The sequence below is a fragment of the Pseudophryne corroboree genome, chromosome 10 (assembly GCF_028390025.1).
Source record: "Pseudophryne corroboree isolate aPseCor3 chromosome 10, aPseCor3.hap2, whole genome shotgun sequence".
Taxonomy (NCBI): Eukaryota; Metazoa; Chordata; class Amphibia; order Anura; family Myobatrachidae; genus Pseudophryne; species Pseudophryne corroboree.
In genome coordinates this window covers 169,930,280-169,950,841 of record NC_086453.1, presented here as the reverse complement: position 1 = coordinate 169,950,841, position 20,562 = coordinate 169,930,280, and the positions used below count along the sequence as shown (strand labels likewise).

Sequence of the window (20,562 nt, the reverse complement as noted above, 5' to 3'; positions counted from 1 at the left end):
CATAGTTCTTATGTGAGATGAGCTATCATTCCAACATCACTGTAGCAAATACCGGAAGCGGTAAGCAACGGTAGAAATGAAATGTTAATGGTTGTGGCGATTTGCAAACGCTAGAACCTGTGATGAAAAAACCGGACTGGGTAAATACGCATTGTGAAGATCAAAAGCAATTATACAATTTTGTGGCTTCAATAAGCAAAAACTAACTGCAGAAAATCCATTTTCTAACTGTAGTAAATGACTTGCTGATTGATATTGCAACGGAGCTGTTTGATTTTGCTCAAACAGAGGGGAATAAGTAACTGTGACTCTGTTGGCGTACTATTGCCTGGTTTATAAACCAGCAAAGACTAAATGACAACCTGCCAAACCGTTCAACAGAGGCAATTTTGTCTTTAAGCTGTAAACAGCTGACATATATAAGTTGAAGTCATGAAACCTCGCAAATGTAACATGTAAAGACGCGCTTCCACAATTGTAAAAGAGGTCATCAAACCACTGGCTTGCTGACTGTAACGTCCTGTCGTTACAAGGCGTGACTGTTTTTGTATAAAGGGATAAAACGCCGTAACAAGTATACTGTATGCGGTAATGGCTGAATATAAAGGAATAAAAATGCCGTTACAAGTATATCAAATTTAGGAGCAACCAAGCTCTGGCCTTGTCGCGCTTAACTAGCGACAATGAAAATAACCGGCGTTAGCAGAAGCTTTTCAGCTATACTCTGCCGCTTCTTTTAACAGTGATCGGCATGGTTTCATACATAGATTCTAGTGACCCAAATGTATCCTGGGTTTTTATAATGTTTGACAGAAACTCATCAACCCATGACGGATCGCGTCCTTTTGGCAACGAATATGTATAGTTATCCAAAACCCCGCACTATCTGAGTGCTGGACTACTGTACCGTTCTCACTCGTATTTATCGGTGTGAGATTGACATAGAATCGTGCATTAAATTATAAGACCAGTGAAATAAACACTCTGGTAGCCAAAGGAAAATTAGCCCTTTGGAAAGACTGTCTTTTGTTAGAGCTGGCGGAGTAATTCCGACTTCGATTACTGCTCTTTTAATTTGAATTGCCAATTTTATAAAAGTATTTTTAGTCTGCACTATAGCCTTACTTGCTATGTAGACAGACACCATAATAGGCAACAGACAGACACTTGCACGACTTAATGAAATTATTATATGGCATATATATATATATATATGTTATTGCTGAACTGCATATTTATATGAAACTCATGGTTATTTCTCTGTACGGAAATCCTTAGGAACCTAAAGTATTCTTTATGTGAAAAACAGTTCATATTGGCATATGAAACCCGAAGCAAATTCCTACTAACACCCCTGCGCCTTCTGGTGGCTTAGAGATGTAGGGCAGGAATGTTCTAGAATTATCTTGAACTAAAAATTCCCACCAACACCCCTGCGCCTCCTTGTGGAGTAAAGGTGTATGGCCGGAATGTTCAGGAATTATAAGCTGGAAAAACAGCAATAATAAAAATGGCCGTTTTGCTTTCCCTGAAATTCACAGTACAGGCAATTTATAGCCTTAATAGCCTTTTATACAGTTAATATATATAGCGTATATGTTATTACAGATCTATTATACAGTAAACACATACACTTAGTTAACCATACACTTAGTTAACCTCCAGTTACTATAAATCCAGCCTGCAGTGAATGTATTATATTGCAGTCTTAACAGAAACCCTTAGGTTATGATAGGCTATTAACTGCTTAACACTTTTGTTAACTCCTTGCAGCCTGTCATATCTGCTGCTATGGCCATATACTCCCCCCTCACCCCCCCTTGCAGCTGCGCTGCTTGTAAGGTAACTTCCACCCCATGTTACCTGCAGCGGTGCCGGGAGAGCAGGAGAGCGCAGAGTATAGCTGCGGCGACTTCAGACCTCAGTGACCGGATATGATACGGCGTCGCTGGCTGTCTGCCGAGTAGCTGGCTCGGGCGGCGCTGTGTACAGCGTTGGCCGGGTACCAGCGTTGGTAGAGCGGCCGGCGTCTGATTGACGTGCGGCCGCTCTGAGCTGTGCTCCGGAGTAGCTGGCTCGGCCGGCGCTGTGTACAGGAGAGCGGCCGGCGTCTGTGATTGACGTGCGGCCGCTCTGAGCTGTGCTCCGGAGTAGCTGGCTCGGCCGGCGCTGTGTACAGGAGAGCGGCCGGCGTCTGTGATTGACGTGCGGCCGCTCTGAGCTGTGCTTCCGGTCTTAGCGATGGGAGAGCGGCCGCCGTCTGTGATTGACGTGCGGCCGCTCTGAGCAGTGCTCCGGAGTTCTGCCGAGTAGCTGGCTCGGGCGGCGCTGTGTACAGCGGTGGCCGGGTTGGGAGAGCGGCCGGCGTCTGATTGACGTGCGGCCGCTCTGAGCTGTATTAGTGCTGGGAGAGCGGCCGGCGTCTGTGATTGACGTGCGGCCGCTCTGCTGCTAGGTAGTGCGGCGGCTGGAGCGGGTGCAGGGAGATATTCAGCGGTATGAGCGGCGGCTGTAATCGCTGTGGCCAACATAAAATAAACACTTTCCCCACACTGCAGGGCGGCAGCGTGAGCTGACCGCCCTGACCCACCATACCTTGTGCTGCAAGCTCCGTCCAGCTTGTGACGACTTCTCATGCTGGCTGTGACGGGGCTTCTGTATGTAAGCTCTGTCCAGTTTGTCAGTCATCTTGGCTGTGACGGAGCTTCTTTCTGTAAGCTCCGTCCAGTTGTTTTCCGTGCAGCTTGCAGTAACCAGCTGCCTGTGGCTGTGAGGGTGCTCTTTGTGAGGACCGACACGCCATGCGCTGCCTTATAGCGCCTGTGGCTGTGAGGGTGCTCTTTGTGAGGACCGACACGCCATACGCTGCCTTGCAGCGGCACCATCCCGGACCCAAGTTTTTCCAGAAACTGGGACGGGAAGTGTAAAAATTAAAAATAAAAATAAAAATCTTCTGAAAAGTGGCCATTGCCACAAGCCGATGATCATGCTGTGAGCACCGAAAAAACACTGGCAAAGTACACTGAGGTACTTGGGGATATGGAGGGGGGGAGAGTCCTAAATTTGAATATTCAGTGCCTTTGTTCGGCTACGCCCGTCCATATCCCAAGAGTACTCCAGTGACCCCTAGTGGATGATAAAGAAAGGACGCACCTCAGACTTTCTTGTTTCTTTATTCGAAAAGCTGCATCTAATAATGTCGTGCTTTCCTAGGCTGTGCAGGAATATAATGCAAAATATCAGAATTACCAGCTATAGCTGTGGAGACTAGGCCCGAGAACCTTTCTCCACACAATCCTCAGCCTTCCATATGCCTCTTAAGTCGGCATCATCTGTCCAATGTATATTCTACAGGACACGTCAAGCAGAAATCGACATAGCTTTTGTCTCTAGGACCCAGTATACTCATGTCCCTTTGGGCATGCTTTATAATTATATATCTATCACTTAAGACAGTATCTTAAAATATTTATATGCATACTAGGGTCCCAATCTCTGCTGATAAGGTACCTGTCCACGCTGCCACAGCGCTATAAACCCATGCCGACACAATCGCCGGTCTGGGTAGTATACTAGAATGTGCACACTATCTGCAGGATCCCTGAGAATAGCTAGTGCAAACAGGACACCCAAGGGGAAGATTCTCAACGCATCCTGGCCCTAGTGGGGAAAGGATCCAGCCTGAGAATTCTCTTGTGGGAAGCTGCCGTCTCTTGTCTGGAGATTCCCGCTCTTTTTCCTCATGAGAGGAGGGAAATTTACCTCAGCATTCTTCCCCTTAACATGTGTACTCTCGTGTCAGGGACAGATGAGTCATCAGTGATATGCAAATCATCTTTTATTCCAATAATCATATATTGAATATCTTTTAGCCCTCTTGGCTGTAACTTTGCATTATCGTAGTCGACAGTGGAGTTAAACTCCATGTCGATACTTTGTTATTTTGGATAGTGAGCATAGAGAGACTCTGAAGGACTCTGTGACATAGGGACAGACCAGGGTAGATTTCCTTTCTGTTCCCTAACCTTTTGTGCAATAATTTTACCTCAGCACTTACACATATCAAAACAGGTGTCGGCGTTGTTGACGGAGACACCCTCCCACACACTTATCCGCTCTATCACCTCCTTAGAGTAGCCTTTTACCTCAGACATGTCGACACACGCGTACCGACACACCACACACACAGGGGATGCTCTATTTGAAGACAGTTCCTCCCCCAGGCCCTTTGGAGAGACAGAGATAGAGTATGCCAGCACACACCACAGCGCTATATAATACAGGGATGTACACTATACTGAGTGATTTTTCCCCTATAGCAGCTTATATACACAGTTTTGCGCCTAAATTTATGTGCCCCCCCTCTCTTTTTTACCCTTTGTGTACAAGGATACTGCAGGGGAGAGCCTGGGGAGCTTCCTTCCAGCTGAGCTGTGAAGAGAAAATGGCGCCGGTGTGCTGAGGAAGAAGGCCCGGCCCCCTCAGCGGCGGGCTTCTGTTCTTTTATGTACTTTAATGGCGGGGGTTAATGCACATATACAGTTTATCAGACTGTATTATGTGCTTTTCGCCAAGTAAGGTAATCTAATTGCTGCCCAGGGCGCCCCCCCCAGCGCCCTGCACCCATCAGTGACCGGAGTGTGTGGTGTGCTAAGGGAGCAATGGCGCACAGCTGCAGTGCTGTGCGCTACCTTAATGAAGACCGGAGTCTTCAGCCGCCGATTTTCAACTTCTCTTCGTTCTTCTGGCTCTGCAAGGGGGACGGCGGCGCGGCTCCGGGACCGGACGACCGAGGACTGGGCCTGTGTTCGATCCCTCTGGAGCTAATGGTGTCCAGTAGCCTTAGAAGCCCAAGCTAGCTGCAAGCAGGTAGGTTCGCTTCTCTCCCCTCAGTCCCACGTAGCAGTGAGTCTGTTGCCAGCAGATCTCACTGAAAATAAAAAACCTAACAAATACTTTATTTTCTAGGAAGCTCAGGAGAGCTCCTAGGGTGCATCCAGCTCTGGCCGGGCACAGATACTAACTGAGGTCTGGAGGAGGGGCATAGAGGGAGGAGCCAGTGCACACCAGATATAGTACCTAATCTTTCTTTTAAGAGTGCCCAGTCTCCTGCGGAGCCCGTCTATACCCCATGGTCCTTACGGAGTACCCAGCATCCACTAGGACGTCAGAGAAAGACTACTAAAACTTCATATAGAAAACAGCATGCCAGATCTCCTGTATAGCATGAACACTCTTCACTGAAGAGGGTGCTCGCCAGATTTATAAATAGCACTAATAAATGTTTTGCTGAACAATTCTCTCAATACAAATCTTTGACAATAGAGAACTGATGAGAATAAACTATATATGTATGTGTGTGTGTATGTGTGTAGTAACATGTTTTCTACATGCAAAGTAAATGACTCGTAGAAAAATATTGCTGTTCTTTCCAACAGCACAAGTATATTTCAGAGTATATATTTCGTGAATAGCACAAGTAATTTTGATAGATCTTCAGAATACTTCAGATTACTTAATGCCACACAATTCTTTTAAATATGCACAAATCATAGCATTGTAGCAAGATACTTTGCAGATCTATTACAGAGTCCATGATAACTTCACTATAGAGAAAGATCAGCAGGTAACAGGCTTTCCAAAAGATACAGGTATATAAACTTTGAGCAATTCAGAGTAGGAATCCATGTATGCACCAGGCAAGACAGGATTAGCCTGATTACAACCCACAACAGAGTACCCAAGGAGACATCCTATAATGGTTGAACATCCAATAAGCACCAGTCAAAGAAGCAAGCAAGATTCTCTCTCTAACTGCAGCAATAAGCAGTCGGAATGAAGACCAGCACAATGAGACCTAGGGGGTAATGTAATAGGGTGTGAGAATCAGGAAGTGAGAGTTGTTGTGAGAGTTCTCATGTATTTCTAAAGCAGCAATCTTTTACATGGCAAAACCGGGTTGATTTTCACACCCTACTACATCCCCCTACCCCCCCTAGTCTGCACAGCTGATTAGTTACCAAGAGACTGATTGGAGCTTTGCAAACTAATCTGACAATGGTGGTCATTCCGAGTTGATCGCTCGTTATTTTTTTTCGCAACGGAGCGATTAGTCGCTAATGCGCATGCGCAATGTCCGCAGTGCGACTGCGCCAAGTAAATTTGCTATGCAGTTAGGTATTTTACTCACGGCATTATGAGGTTTTTTCTTCGTTCTGGTGATCGTAATGTGATTGACAGGAAGTGGGTGTTTCTGGGCGGAAACAGGCCGTTTTATGGGTGTGTGTGAAAAAACGCTGCCGTTTCTGGGAAAAACGCTGGAGTGTCTGAAGAAACGGGGAGTGTCTGGGCGAACGCTCGGTGTGTTTGTGACGTCAAACCAGGAACGAAACTGACTGAACTGATCGCAGTTGCCGTGTAAGTCTGGAGCTACTCAGAAACTGCTAAGAAGTGTCTATTCGCAATTCTGCTAATCTTTCGTTCGCAATTTTACTATGCTAAGATTCACTCCCAGTAGGCGGCGGCTTAGCGTGTGCAAAGCTGCTAAAAGCAGCTTGCGAGCGAACAACTCGGAATGACCACCAATGATCTAGTTCTCACAAACCGGGATGCTTCTACTGCCTGGGGTATACAACTTGTAGATCATTAATCGTGGGCTCCACTTTTAACAACCCTATTCTGGCAAACAAGCCTGTTACCTTCATTACGTGGGCAAGACAGAACGACAATTTAAGGAGAGAATTACACTTCACAGGACTGCAACTAGGGCTACCCTAGAAACGAACCGCAGTGATCAACCATTGGCCAGACACTGTATTTTGGGGAAACATGGCATTGCAAGTATTAGAACTAGAATTATAGATCACGTCCCAGCAGACCTCAGAGGAGGCAATAGGAGCAAAAAACATCTCCAATTAGAAAGTAGATGGATCTTCTGTCTAGCTACATTAGCCCCTAGGGGACTGAACGAGACCTTGGGTTTACAAAGCTTCCTGTGAGCACAACTAAGTTTGATTCAGTAAAAGCCTATACTATATTAGAATTGTTGAGAAAGTACCTCATATATATTATAATACATACAGTAGAACTGCTTATATACTGTATTAACACAGTGGTTTATAAATCACTGAAAACACATGTTTTAACTTCTGTGTTTTCTATTTTAAAATGTTTAATGTTGTTAAAATTGCTGTTGCGGTATCGATGCACTTTGTGATGTCCTGTTAGTATGTAACAGCACACGTTATGCCTGGTATGCTCCAGCCGCGTGACGCTGCCTGATGATGTCACGGGCTGGACAGAATTGTGTTTCCGCACCGTGGACACCCAGCAGCTTCTGATGGTGCGGACATTCGGCTGGATAATATCAGGTAATTATGTCTTGTATGTTTGTAGGTATAAATACCTGTTTTGATGTGTAAAGATGCATACACACTGGCAGATACTGATATATCGTTCATATCGGCCAGTGTGTATGGACAGCCGATCAATGAGACGCGCACCAGCGGGTCGTTGTCTGTGATTACATTCGACTGTACATGCTGCTCAACTCTGCCTATATCACACATGTTCATAGTCATTATCATTCAACGTGTAGGCATGAACGATAAACAATATGAAGGATGTGTACGATATAGGCAGAGTTGAGCCAGCCAAGCCACTCCCTGTGCACTCCAGCTGCTGCTGCTGCCTACTGCCGAACGCACATTTTGTAGTACTCTGTGAGTACCAAGTCACTGCCCACCAATGTTAAAAGCAATGTGGAGAGAGAGCTGCTCTTCTAGTAAGGGGTGTTTTTTTTGGAGGGGGTTCCTAATGTGCTTGGCGATTATTTCACATGTGGTGTGTGATTAGGTTTTGCCACTGGTAATCTTTCATAGTTAAAATTGTTCATAGTTTAAATCTTTCATATCTTGCAGTGTGTACACAGCTTAAGTCTGTTTACTCCTGACGATGGGTAATAGACCCGAAACGTTGGTAATAAAAAGCAACTTTCTTCATTAATGTCCAAGCTCTGAGTGACGCCATTCAGTTTGAGAGATCTATCTATCTATCTATCTATCTATCTATCTATCTATCTATCTATCTCAAACTCATATTTATTTGTTCGTGTATCCTGAGGGCCTGGGAGACTGAGGCAACTTTCTTTCTCTTTTCCCAGACAGATGCTTGTTGACTCAAGGATGTAGTAGCCTTTTGTATTTGATTTATGGCTTGTCTTGAAAATGATTCAGTTGATGAATCGAAACGTCGACTAGAAAAGCTATGATTTATACGAATAAACGATAAATTCCCTGAAACATCGACTGAATAAACCCACTTGGTAACATGGCATATGAAGTCTCTGAGTACCGCCTATATGGCTCGCAATCTCTTTTCCAGTTCATCGCAAAGGTTCTCGATGAGACGAGTTCAGGGCTTTATGCGGACCAGTCAAGATCTTCCACAACAAAATCATAAAACCATGTCTTTATAGTCCTTTGCTTCGCGTCCTGGGGCACAGTCATGTTGGAATAGAAAAGGGCCTTCCCCAAACTGTTGCCACAAAGCATAGCATTGTACAAAGTGTCTTGGTATGTTGAAGCATTAAGATTGCCCTTCACTGGAGATAAGGGGCCTAGCCCAAACCCTGAAAAACAGCCACATGCCATTTTCCCTCCTCGACCAAACTTAACAGTTGGCATAGGGCCTAATTCAGACCTGTTCGCTCGCTAGGTTTTTTTTGCAGTCTTGCATTCGCATAGTCGCCGCCCATTTCGCTTTGCAAGTGTGTGAACACATGTGTAGCAGAGCTGTACAAACAGATTTTGTGCAGTCTATGAGGTAGCCCAGGACTTACTCAGCCGCTGCGAACACTTCAGCCTGTCCGGGACTGGAATTGACGTCAGGAACCCTCCCTGCAAACACTTGGACACACCTATGTTTTTCCAACCACTCCCAGAAAATAGTCAGTTGACACCCACAAACGGCTTCTTCCCATCAATCTCCTTGCGAACGCCCGTGCAAATGGATTCTTCGCACATACGCATTGCTGAGTGGCAATCTGCTTTGTAACCATGCAATGCGCCTGCGCATTACGGTTCATACATACAGATGTAGCCACCTTTATCTTGACTGGCTGAGGCGTTTGTCCCGATCGAGCATACGCAGCGTAGGGAGGCGCGCCTAGTCACAGAGAGGCGTACCTAATCGCACGGAGGCAGACAGAGCGTTTGGCGTTACCTTTACGTGTAATACCTGCGATCATCCACCAGATGTCGCCTTTTACAATCACCACTGCGCATGCGTGTGGTCTCCCGTAAAATACAATACTGAAATATATAATAAGGACTACTTTACTAAGCGTCTCATTACGCTGCATACAGTAAATACTCATTACGCTGCATTATTTAATACAGTAAATACTCATTATGCTGCATTATTTTAATACAGTATATACGGTACAGACGCAAATAGTACAGCATACAGTATATGATCCATCTACAGTACTTTATGAATATGTGAGCGTCCAAGTCCCGCAGACAAAACAACATAAAACCAGTAGTTTACACTGTCGCAAATGGACGTGTTAGAAGTTCACTATTGCCTCTTGAGATTAGGACTTTTGTACAGTATGTTAGCGTCCTAATCCCATAGCCATTACAGCATAATCAAAACCAATGGATTTATTCATCTGTCTGCGGCGAAGTGGTGAAGTGTTCCGCTTCCTATACTCAGAGTCCCGAGTTAGATTTCTAAAGTACGAATGCATGTTAGTTTTTTCCAGACACTTTATTATTTTTTTATTCACATAAACCAGGGCAAAGCTGCAGGAGCGGTTCTGTTAAGGTTCTATGCACCGTACAGTACACATACAATTCTGTAGCAGGGCAGACTCAATTGAAATGGCTACCACCTATGACTCCTTGCTCCACGGAGGCCCTAGGCTACGGAGCAAGTAACAGTCCAGATTGTGCAGGCTATGGGGCAATGCTGAAGGAACGTCACAATCCCCTAGCTAAAATACACAGGGGCGATAGGACTAAGCGAGGTATATGCACATAACGATACACTGCAAAGTTCCCCATGGTTTTAATTATGCCTTTTCTTTGAACACAGTATTTTCGACTGCCTCGCCCTACACCCATCCCACTTTCCCCTTCCCCCCTGGGAGCCTGCAATGTACATGCAGTAGACAGGGAGGGAGTTCCGATCAGGTTACAAGACGTGCAACAGTATACTACTGTATGTAGGAAAATCCCCCGCCCACTCTGATTTATGTGAAACCTGTGTGCACCCTTCCATTGAATGTATAACAAAGAAAAAAAATAATAATAAAGTGAATGTTACAGGAACACATTAAAAAAAGGTTGGCACTTCCTTCCCATTGGTGTTGGTTTATGCCTTAGGGGACTCGGACGCAAATACTTGTATTTGAAAAGCACGTATTTTCCACTGCCTCTCCCTACCCCCATTGGCCTTCCCCCCTGGGAGCCTGCACAGGTCATGCAGTGGACAGGGAGGGAGTTCAGGTCAGGTACAATACACAAATGCCGACAATCTACAGTACTGTGTTGCTCAGTTAGTTGCGTTGGAATACACTAGTTTATACTCATTACCGCTGTGTATTTGTATATAGCGGAATGAATCGCTGCTGCAGATTTACTTTGATTTATGTGAAACCTGTGTGCACCCTTTCATTGAATGTATAACAAAGAAAAACAATAATAAAGTGAATGTCACGGGAACATATAAAAAAAAAAAGGTTGGCACTTTGGGACTCAAAGCTGGGACTCTCAGTGTGGGATGTAAGAGCCTTCATCGCTAGGTTGGTATGGAAGAGGAGACAATTAGCTACCAGTGGGTACCAACTCCAAGTTTCTGTGACCCCCACAAGGCTCATGGCAAGCGTCGGAACCCATGGTGGGTCTGAATTAACGGGCCCATTATAGTCTAAGGGAAAATGAGTCCACTTTGCGTACTGATATCTCTGGTTCTGGGTGTCCTAGAGACTCGGGACTGGTACCATTTAAAAGAGGAGACTCTTGGCTTTCAGGGCAGACCAACGACTAGTTTATGTGACACTGGAAAGGGAAACAGTAAGCAACCGTATATCGGGTCCCCTCCAGTTGTCCGCCTAGCTTGCACAGGATGCAGGGTTTCTGGCTAGCTAGGAAATACTGTACAGAAATGCTAAGCATGGTAATTTGACATCCAGGAACATAGGGAGGAGTTTATCTCTCTCCATTATACTTAGAAAAATTACACTTGCCACTGTACGTTACAAGCTGTTCGTGCTAATTAGTACAATAGTAGAACATACTGTACAGAGATACTAAGTACAGTGATTTGGCATCCACAAACTTAGGGAGGAGCTTTAATCTCTCTCCATTGTAATCTTTCTAAGCATAATGGAGAGAGATAAAAGCTCCTCCCTAAATTCCTGGATGTTAAATTGCCATCCAGAGTATCGCTGTACTCTATGTTCTACTAGTGTACTAATTAGCACGAACAGCTTGTAACATACAGTGGCAAGTTTAATATTTCTATGTATAATGGAGAGAGATAAAAGCTCCCCAGTAAGTTCCTGGATGCCACATCACTGTACTTAGTATCTCTGTACAGTATTTTCTGTTAGGGTACTAATTAGCTGTTCGTGCTAATTAGTACCCTAATAGAACATACTGTACAGAGATACTAAGGACGGTGATTTGGTATCCAGGAACTTACTGAGGAGCTTTTATCTCTCTCCATTATACATAGAAAGATTAAACTTGCCGCTGTATGTTACAAGCTGTTCGTGCTAATTAGTACCCTAATAGAACATACTGTACAGAGATACTACAGACCGTGATTTGGCATCCAGGAACTTAGGGAGGAGCTTTTATCTCTCTCCAATATACTTAGAAAGATTACAGCGGAGAGAGATAAAAGCTCCTCCCTAAGGTTCCTGGATGCCAAATCACTGTCTGTAGTATATCTATACATACTTACATGTATATATACATACATACGATACTAAGTATAGTGATGTGGCATCCAGGAACTTACTGAGGAGCTATTATCTCTCTCCATTATACATAGAAAGATTAATCTTGCCACTGTAGGTTACAAGCTGTTCGTGCTATTTAGTACACTAGTAGAACATAGATTACAGCGATACTCTGGACAGCAATTTGGCATCCAGGAATTTAGGGAGGAGCTTTTATCTCTCTCCATTATACTTAGATAGATTACAATGGAGAGATTAAATCTCCTCCCTAAGTTCGTGGATGCCAAATCACTGTACTTAGTATCTCTGTACAGTATGTTCTACTAGTGTACTAATTAGCACGAACAGCTTGTAACGTACAGTGGCAGTTTTGATCTTTCTAAGTATAATGTAGAGAGATAAAAGCTCCTCCCTCAGTTCCTGGTTGCCAAATCACCATCCTTAGTTTCTCTGTATAGTATTTTCTATAAGGGTACTAATTAGCACGAACAGCTAATTAGTACCCTAATAGAAAATACTTTACAGAGATACTAAGTACAGTGATGTGGCATCCAGGAACTTACTGAGGAGCTTTTATCTCTCTCCATTATACATAGAAAGATTAATCTTGCCACTGTACGTTACAAGCTGTTCGTGCTAATTAGTACACTAGTAGAACATACTGTACAGAGATACTACATACAGTGATTTGGCATCCAGGAACCTTAGGGAGGAGCTTTTATCTCTCTCCATTATACATAGAAAGATAAATCTTGCCACTGTAGGTTACAAGCTGTTCGTGCTATTTTGTACACTAGTAGAACATAGAGTACAGCGATACTCTGGACAGCAATTTGGCATCCAGGAATTTAGGGAGGAGCTTTTATCTCTCTCCATTATACTTAGATAGATTACATTGGAGAGATTAAAGCTCCTCCCTAAGTTCGTGGATGCCAAATCACTGTACTTAGTATCTCTGTACAGTATGTTCTACTAGTGTACTAATTAGCACGAACAGCTTGTAACGTACAGTGGCAGTTTTGATCTTTCTAAGTATAATGTAGAGAGATAAAAGCTCCTCCCTCAGTTCCTGGTTGCCAAATCACCATCCTTAGTTTCTCTGTATAGTATTTTCTATAAGGGTACTAATTAGCACGAACAGCTAATTAGTACCCTAATAGAAAATACTTTACAGAGATACTAAGTACAGTGATGTGGCATCCAGGAACTTACTGAGGAGCTTTTATCTCTCTCCATTATACATAGAAAGATTAATCTTGCCACTGTACGTTACAAGCTGTTCGTGCTAATTAGTACACTAGTAGAACATACTGTACAGAGATACTACATACAGTGATTTGGCATCCAGGAACCTTAGGGAGGAGCTTTTATCTCTCTCCATTATACATAGAAAGATAAATCTTGCCACTGTAGGTTACAAGCTGTTCGTGCTATTTTGTACACTAGTAGAACATAGAGTACAGCGATACTCTGGACAGCAATTTGGCATCCAGGAATTTAGGGAGGAGCTTTTATCTCTCTCCATTATACTTAGATAGATTACATTGGAGAGATTAAAGCTCCTCCCTAAGTTCGTGGATGCCAAATCACTGTACTTAGTATCTCTGTACAGTATGTTCTACTAGTGTACTAATTAGCACGAACAGCTTGTAACGTACAGTGGCAGTTTTGATCTTTCTAAGTATAATGTAGAGAGATAAAAGCTCCTCCCTCAGTTCCTGGTTGCCAAATCACCATCCTTAGTTTCTCTGTATAGTATTTTCTATTAGGGTACTAATTAGCACGAACAGCTAATTAGTACCCTAATAGAAAATACTTTACAGAGATACTAAGTACAGTGATGTGGCATCCAGGAACTTACTGAGGAGCTTTTATCTCTCTCCATTATACATAGAAAGATTAATCTTGCCACTGTACGTTACAAGCTGTTCGTGCTAATTAGTACACTAGTAGAACATACTGTACAGAGATACTACATACAGTGATTTGGCATCCAGGAACCTTAGGGAGGAGCTTTTATCTCTCTCCATTATGCTTAGAAAGATTACAATGGAGAGAGAATAAAGCTCCTCCCTAAGTTCGTGGATGCCAAATCACTGTACTTAGTATCTCTGTACAGTATGTTCTACTAGTGTACTAATTAGCACGAACAGCTTGTAACGTACAGTGGCAAGTTTAATCTTTCTATGTATAATATAGAGAGATAAAAGCTCCTCCCTAGGTTCCTGGTTGCCAAATCACCGTCCTTAGTATCTCTGTATAGTATTTTCTATTAAGGTACTAATTAGCACGAACAGCTAATTAGTACCCTAATAGAAAATACTGTACAGAGATACTAAGTATAGTGATGTGGCATCCAGGAACTTACTGAGGAGCTTTTATCTCTCTCCATTATACATAGAAAGATTAATCTTGCAACTGTACGTTACAAGCTGTTCGTGCTATTTAGTACACTAGTAGAACATAGAGTACAGCGATACTCTGGACAGCAATTTGGCATCCAGGAATTTAGGGAGGAGCTTTTATCTCTCTCCATTATACTTAGATAGATTACAATGGAGAGATTAAAGCTCCTCCCTAAGTTCGTGGATGCCAAATCACTGTACTTAGTATCTCTGTACAGTATGTTCTACTAGTGTACTAATTAGCACGAACAGCTTGTAACGTACAGTGGCAGTTTTGATCTTTCTATGTATAATGTAGAGAGATAAAAGCTCCTCCCTCAGTTCCTGGTTGCCAAATCACCATCCTTAGTTTCTCTGTATAGTATTTTCTATTAGGGTACTAATTAGCACGAACAGCTAATTAGTACCCTAATAGAAAATACTGTACAGAGATACTAAGTATAGTGATGTGGCTTCCAGGAACTTACTGAGGAGCTTTTATCTCTCTCCATTATACATAGAAAGATTAAACTTGCCGCTGTACGTTACAAGCTGTTCGTGCTAATTAGTACCCTAATAGAACATACTGTACAGAGATACGAAGTATGGTGATTTGGCATCCAGTTAAAAGCTGTTTGTGCTAATTAGTATACTAGTAGAACATACTGTACAGAGATACTAAGAATGGTGATTTGGCATCTGGGAACTTCCAGAGGAGCTTTTATCTCTCTCCATTTTACATAGAAAGATTAAACTTTCCGCTGTACTTTACAAGCTGTCCGTGCTAATTAGTACCCTAATTGAAAATACTATACAGAGATACTAAAGACGGTTATTTGGCACCCAGGAATTTAGGGAGGAGCTTTTATCTCTCTCCATTATACTTAGAAAGATTACAATGGAGAGAGATAAAAGCTCCTCCCTAAGTTCGTGGATGCCAAATCACTGTCCTTAGTATCTCTGTACAGTATGTTCTACTAGTGTACTAATTAGCACAAACAGCTTGTAACGTACAGTGGCAAGTGTAATTTTTCTAAGTATAATGGAGTGAGATAAAAACTCCTCCCTATGTTCCTGGATGTCAAATTACCATGCTTAGCATTTCTGTACAGTATTTCCTATCTAGCCAGAAACCCTGTATCCTGTGCAAGCTAGGCGGACAACTGGAGGGGACCCGAAACACGGTTGCTTCCCGTTTCCTTTTCCAGTGTCACATAAACTAGTAGTTGGTCTGCCCCGAAAGCCAAGAGTCTCCTCTTTTGTATGGTACCAGTCCTGAGTCTCTGGGACACCCAGAACCAGAGATATCAGTACACAAAGTGGACCCATTTCCCATAGACTATAATGGGACCGTTAATTCAGACCCACCATAGGTTCAGACGCTTGCCATGAGCCTTGTGGGGGTCACAGAAACTTGGGGTTGGTACCCTCCGGTAGCTAATTGTCTCCCCTTCCATACCAACCTAGTGATGAAGGCCCCCACCTCCCATGCTGAGAGTCACAAAGTGCCAACCTTTTTTTTTTCTATGTTCCCGTGACATTCACTTTATTATTGTTTTTCTTTGTTGTACATTCAATGAAAGGGTGCACACAGGTTTCACATAAATCAAAGTAAATCTGCAGCAGCGATTCATTCCGCTATATACAAATACACAGCAGTAATGAGTATAAATTAGTGTATTCCAACGCAACTAATTGAGCAACACAGTACTGTAGATCGTCAGCATTTGTGTATTGTACCTGATCTGAACTCCCTCCCTGTCCACTGCATGACCTGTGCAGGCTCCCAGGGGGGAAGGGCGATGGGGGTAGGGAGAGAGGGTGGAAAACACTGTGCTTTTGAAATACAAGTATTAACGTCCGAGTCCCCTAAGGCATAAACCAACACCAATGGGAAGGAAGTGCCAACCTTTTTTTTAATGTGTTCCTGTAACATTCACTTTATTATTATTATTTTTCTTTGTTATACATTCAATGGAAGGGTGCACACAGGTTTCACATAAATCAGAGTGGGCGGTGGATTTTCCTACATACAGTAGTATACTGTTGCACATGTCTTGTAACCTGATCGGAACTCCCTCCCTGTCTACTGCATGTACTTTGCAGGCTCCCAGGGGGGGAAGGGGAAAGTGGGATGGGGGTAGGGTGAGGCAGTGGAAAATACCGTGTTCAAAGAAAAGGCATAATCAAAACCATGGGGAACTTTGCGGTGTATCGTTATGCGCAAAGACCTCACTTATCCCTATCACCCCTGTGTATTTTAGCTAGGGGATTCTGACGCTCCTTCAGCATTGCCCCGTGACCTACCAAATCTGTGCTGTTACTTGCTCCATAGCCGAGGGCCTCCATTGGGCGAGGAGACACAGGCGGTAGCCATTTCAATTGAGTCTGCCCTGCTATAGAATTGTATGTATACCATATGGTGCATAGACCCTAAACAGTACAACTGCTCCTGCAGCTTTGCCCTAGTTTACGTGAATAACTCCCTCCCTGTCTACTGCATGACCTGTGCAGGATCCCAGGGGGGAAGGGCGATGGGCAAGCGGGAGGCGGTGGAAAATACTGTGCTTTTGAAATGCAAGTACTGTATGAGTCTGAGTCCCCAGTAGCCTCCTGCTAGCCTATTGCCCTTCCCCCCTTGGAGCCTGCACAGATCATGCAGTAGACAGGGAGGGAATTCAGGTCATGTGCAATACACAAACGCCGAATATCTACTGTATAGTACTGTTTTGCTCACAGTAGCATCAGAATACACTCATTTCTACTCATTCCCGCTGTTTAGTTGCATTTAGCGTAAAGAATCGCTCCTGCAGATGTACTCTGATTTATATGTAACTTGTGTGCACCTTTCCATTGACTGTCTTACAATGTAGATAAAATAATACAGTGTATTATTACAATAAAAAAAAAAAAAGAAGGCACATCACGTCTCGAACCCTGGACCCCCAGCGTGGGAGGTGGGAGCCTTCACCCCTAGCCCACGACGCCTCATGAGAGACTCCCAATTTCATGTGTGAAAGTACTGCAAACAGCGCCCGGCCCCCACCCCATTGGTGTTGGTTTATGCCTTAGAGGACTCGGACGCTCGCATTTGTAAAGCACGGTATTTTCCACCGCCTCCTGCTAGCTACTGTAGCCCTCCATTCCCAGACGCTCATGTATTTTAAAAGCACGGTGTTTATACATTGTCCTGTACATTCTTCCTTTTACACAATTACTGTAGTTGCGTCTCCATACACATACAGTACTCCATACTTTTTCCACCGCCTCCCGTTACGCCTACAGTATTGCCAGAGCTGTAGATCAATCCGCCCTATACTGTACGATCGAAAGTACTGGATTAGTGGAGCATTAGCCACACAGTGGTGGAGATGTGTAATGCATGATGAGTATCTACATCGCCTCAACGTGCCTACCTGTGATTAAACTCAGCTATCGCCTTAGCGTGACTAAACGCCCGTCTCGGCGGAGAAACAGTCAAGATAAAGGTGGCTACATCTGTATGCGCAGTTTAGACCTGATCGCCCGCTGTAGGAAAATGCAGCCTAGCGATCAGGTATGAAATAGAAAAGAACTGAACAAGAGAGCGCAGGCAGACTTAACGAAAGTTCACAATTTTAATAAAACAGTGATCACAAAATACGGTATACATATATTAAGAACAATAAAATTCCGTACTACAACTCCATATATTCCACACAGTCCAGTGCACTGATAAGCTGGTATGGTGACAATATGAATTGATGGTCCTAAAATTTAGCAGCTGATGTTTGAATGCTGAAAATCTGGATATTATCCATGTAACAGTCTCATACTTGTATTGATTTGTTCAAATAAAAGTCAGATGTATACAAAGTAAGTGCACTGTTGGTTATAGATCGGACATTATAATTATAACCCTCTGAGGAAACGACCAGACTGTGCCGGTCGAGAAACGCGTCAGGGCTGTTTTAGGATCCGACTACCTCTCATCTAACCACCTTTACCTCTCACGGATTTCACCCGTTCCAGCTCTACTCCACTGTCGGGTCAAAATCTGCCCGAGCAGAGCCACCTGCACTGGTCCCTTCTGCAATACGGGGACCGTGGCTGTCAGCTCATCGCCTCGGATCAACGGCATCTCGGTTAATCACAGCACCGTCAGATGATCCGTAGGAGCGGTGAGCGGCTAGGAGTCTGACACGACACAGTAAGGAGTGAGCAGTGGATATAGCCGCTGGAACCAGCAGGCACCCGAACACTTGCTAGTGCTATACGTACATCAAGGAAGCGGTAAGCGTCATTATCCTGATATGAGGCTATATTAAATTGAACGGAACTGGTGCTATGTCCATTGGAGGTAATTTACAGATGTCCGATCTATAACCAACAGTGCACTTACAGTACTTTGTATACATCTGACTTTTATTTGAACAAATCAATACAAGTATGAGACTGTTACATGGATAATATCCAGATTTTCAGCATTCAAACATCAGCTGCTAAATTTTAGGACCATCAATTCATATTGTCACCATACCAGCTTATCAGTGCACTGGACTGTGTGGAATATATGGAGTTGTAGTACGGAATTTTATTGTTCTTAATATATGTATACCGTATTTTGTGATCACTGTTTTATTAAAATTGTGAACTTTCGTTAAGTCTGCCTGCGCTCTCTTGTTCAGTTCTTTTTGGTTTCCATTTGTTTAGGGATCGCTAATACCCTATTCCTTTGAGAGCGGCAGGCAGCGTTTCAACATAGGCTCAGGGAGGCGCCCTTCTCTCTTGTAGTTAGGTATGAAATAGGCCCATAATGCAGTGAGGCTGGCAACATTCTCCTGGCATTCGCCAAACCCAGACTCACCCATATGAGTGACAAACAGAGAAGCCTGATTCATCACTCCATAGAACACATTTCCACCGCTCAACAGTCCAGTGTCCATGTAAAAATTAATACAGACTCCTCCTCTCTCTACTCATTACTCCTCCCACTTCCAGTTATGCCCCTCCCATTTTTTTAGACTGTGATGTCATCCCCTGGAGGCAAGAGCAGGGCCGCCTCACCTGTAGCTCCTAGTCAGTCAGGAGGAGGCAGAGAGAGAAGGGCCCTGGGAGGAGCAGGGCATGCTGGAACTTACAGTTTCACTGCACTTGAAAAACTATAGGGTACACAGGCTTGCATTAGATACTGTACCTTGCATAAAACCCGAAGACGTGTCCGCAAGTTTTATCAATAAAAACAGTCTATTCCTAAGGCTTACTGTATGCAACACCTGCCCACCTCAGATAATGCAGTGTCATATAACCTGGCTGCTCATTAATGTACTGCCTTGATACAATCAATATGCCAAAAGTTCCCATAGCATTATTTCTGAGAATGTAAGATGCATAGAAACACATTCCAGATAAATAACAGCTTCTCCTAATGCAGTTCACTATCTGCACCCCTGCCCTGTCACACTGCCTACCAACACAAAGTGTAGTAACCAAGGGCATAGCTACCATAGGTGCAGGCAGTGCAGCTGCTATGGGGCCCAGAGATGAGAGTGGCCCACCTTCCCTGTCAAAGTTACATGTGTTATATACATTTTTTGCCATTGAGTGTACATTTTTTGCCATTGAGGGGTCCTTTCAAACTTTTTCCTTGGGGCCTGCAATATATCTAGGTATGCCCCTGGACCTGCACATTGTAGTGTGGTATAAATTGAACTGGAGGGCATTTTAATGTTATATAATATGAAACGGGGCATCGTAATGAGGCACAATATGAACGGGAAGCACTATATATCATAATGTGAATTGGGGGTACTGTGCAGCATAATGTGTACTGGCAACTCTGAAATGTGACATAGGGTGAACTTAAGCACTAATACTATTCATAAAAGAAACTAGCGCACTACTATGGGGCATAACATTAAATAAGGCTCTACTATGGTTCAGAAAATGAACTAGGGCAATATTATAGGGCATACAATTAACAACTGCTGCAGAGAGGAGTCTCTCTAGAGGCACTGGGACGGGGGCCCCTTCAAAATGTTGCTATGGGGCCCACATAGTTCTGGCTAAGCCCCTGGCAGTAACACTGACAGGACACTGCGACAACACTGTACTGTTATTCAGAATAGAGCTGTCTGACAGTACATAATACGTACATGTCATCTGACTAGTCCCAGAAGCAGCCTCCTTTTGTCCCTCCTCCTTGTTCTCCTCCAGCCAGATGACATC

The 20,562-nt window shown here is 43.8% G+C and overlaps 1 protein-coding gene across 10 annotated transcripts in view; it reads right to left on the bottom strand.

Moving 5' to 3' along the window:
* Positions 1–20,562, bottom strand: part of KAZN (kazrin, periplakin interacting protein) — an 847,756-nt gene that overhangs the window by 130,972 nt on the left and 696,222 nt on the right. The gene's annotated exons all lie outside the window — the stretch shown is intronic.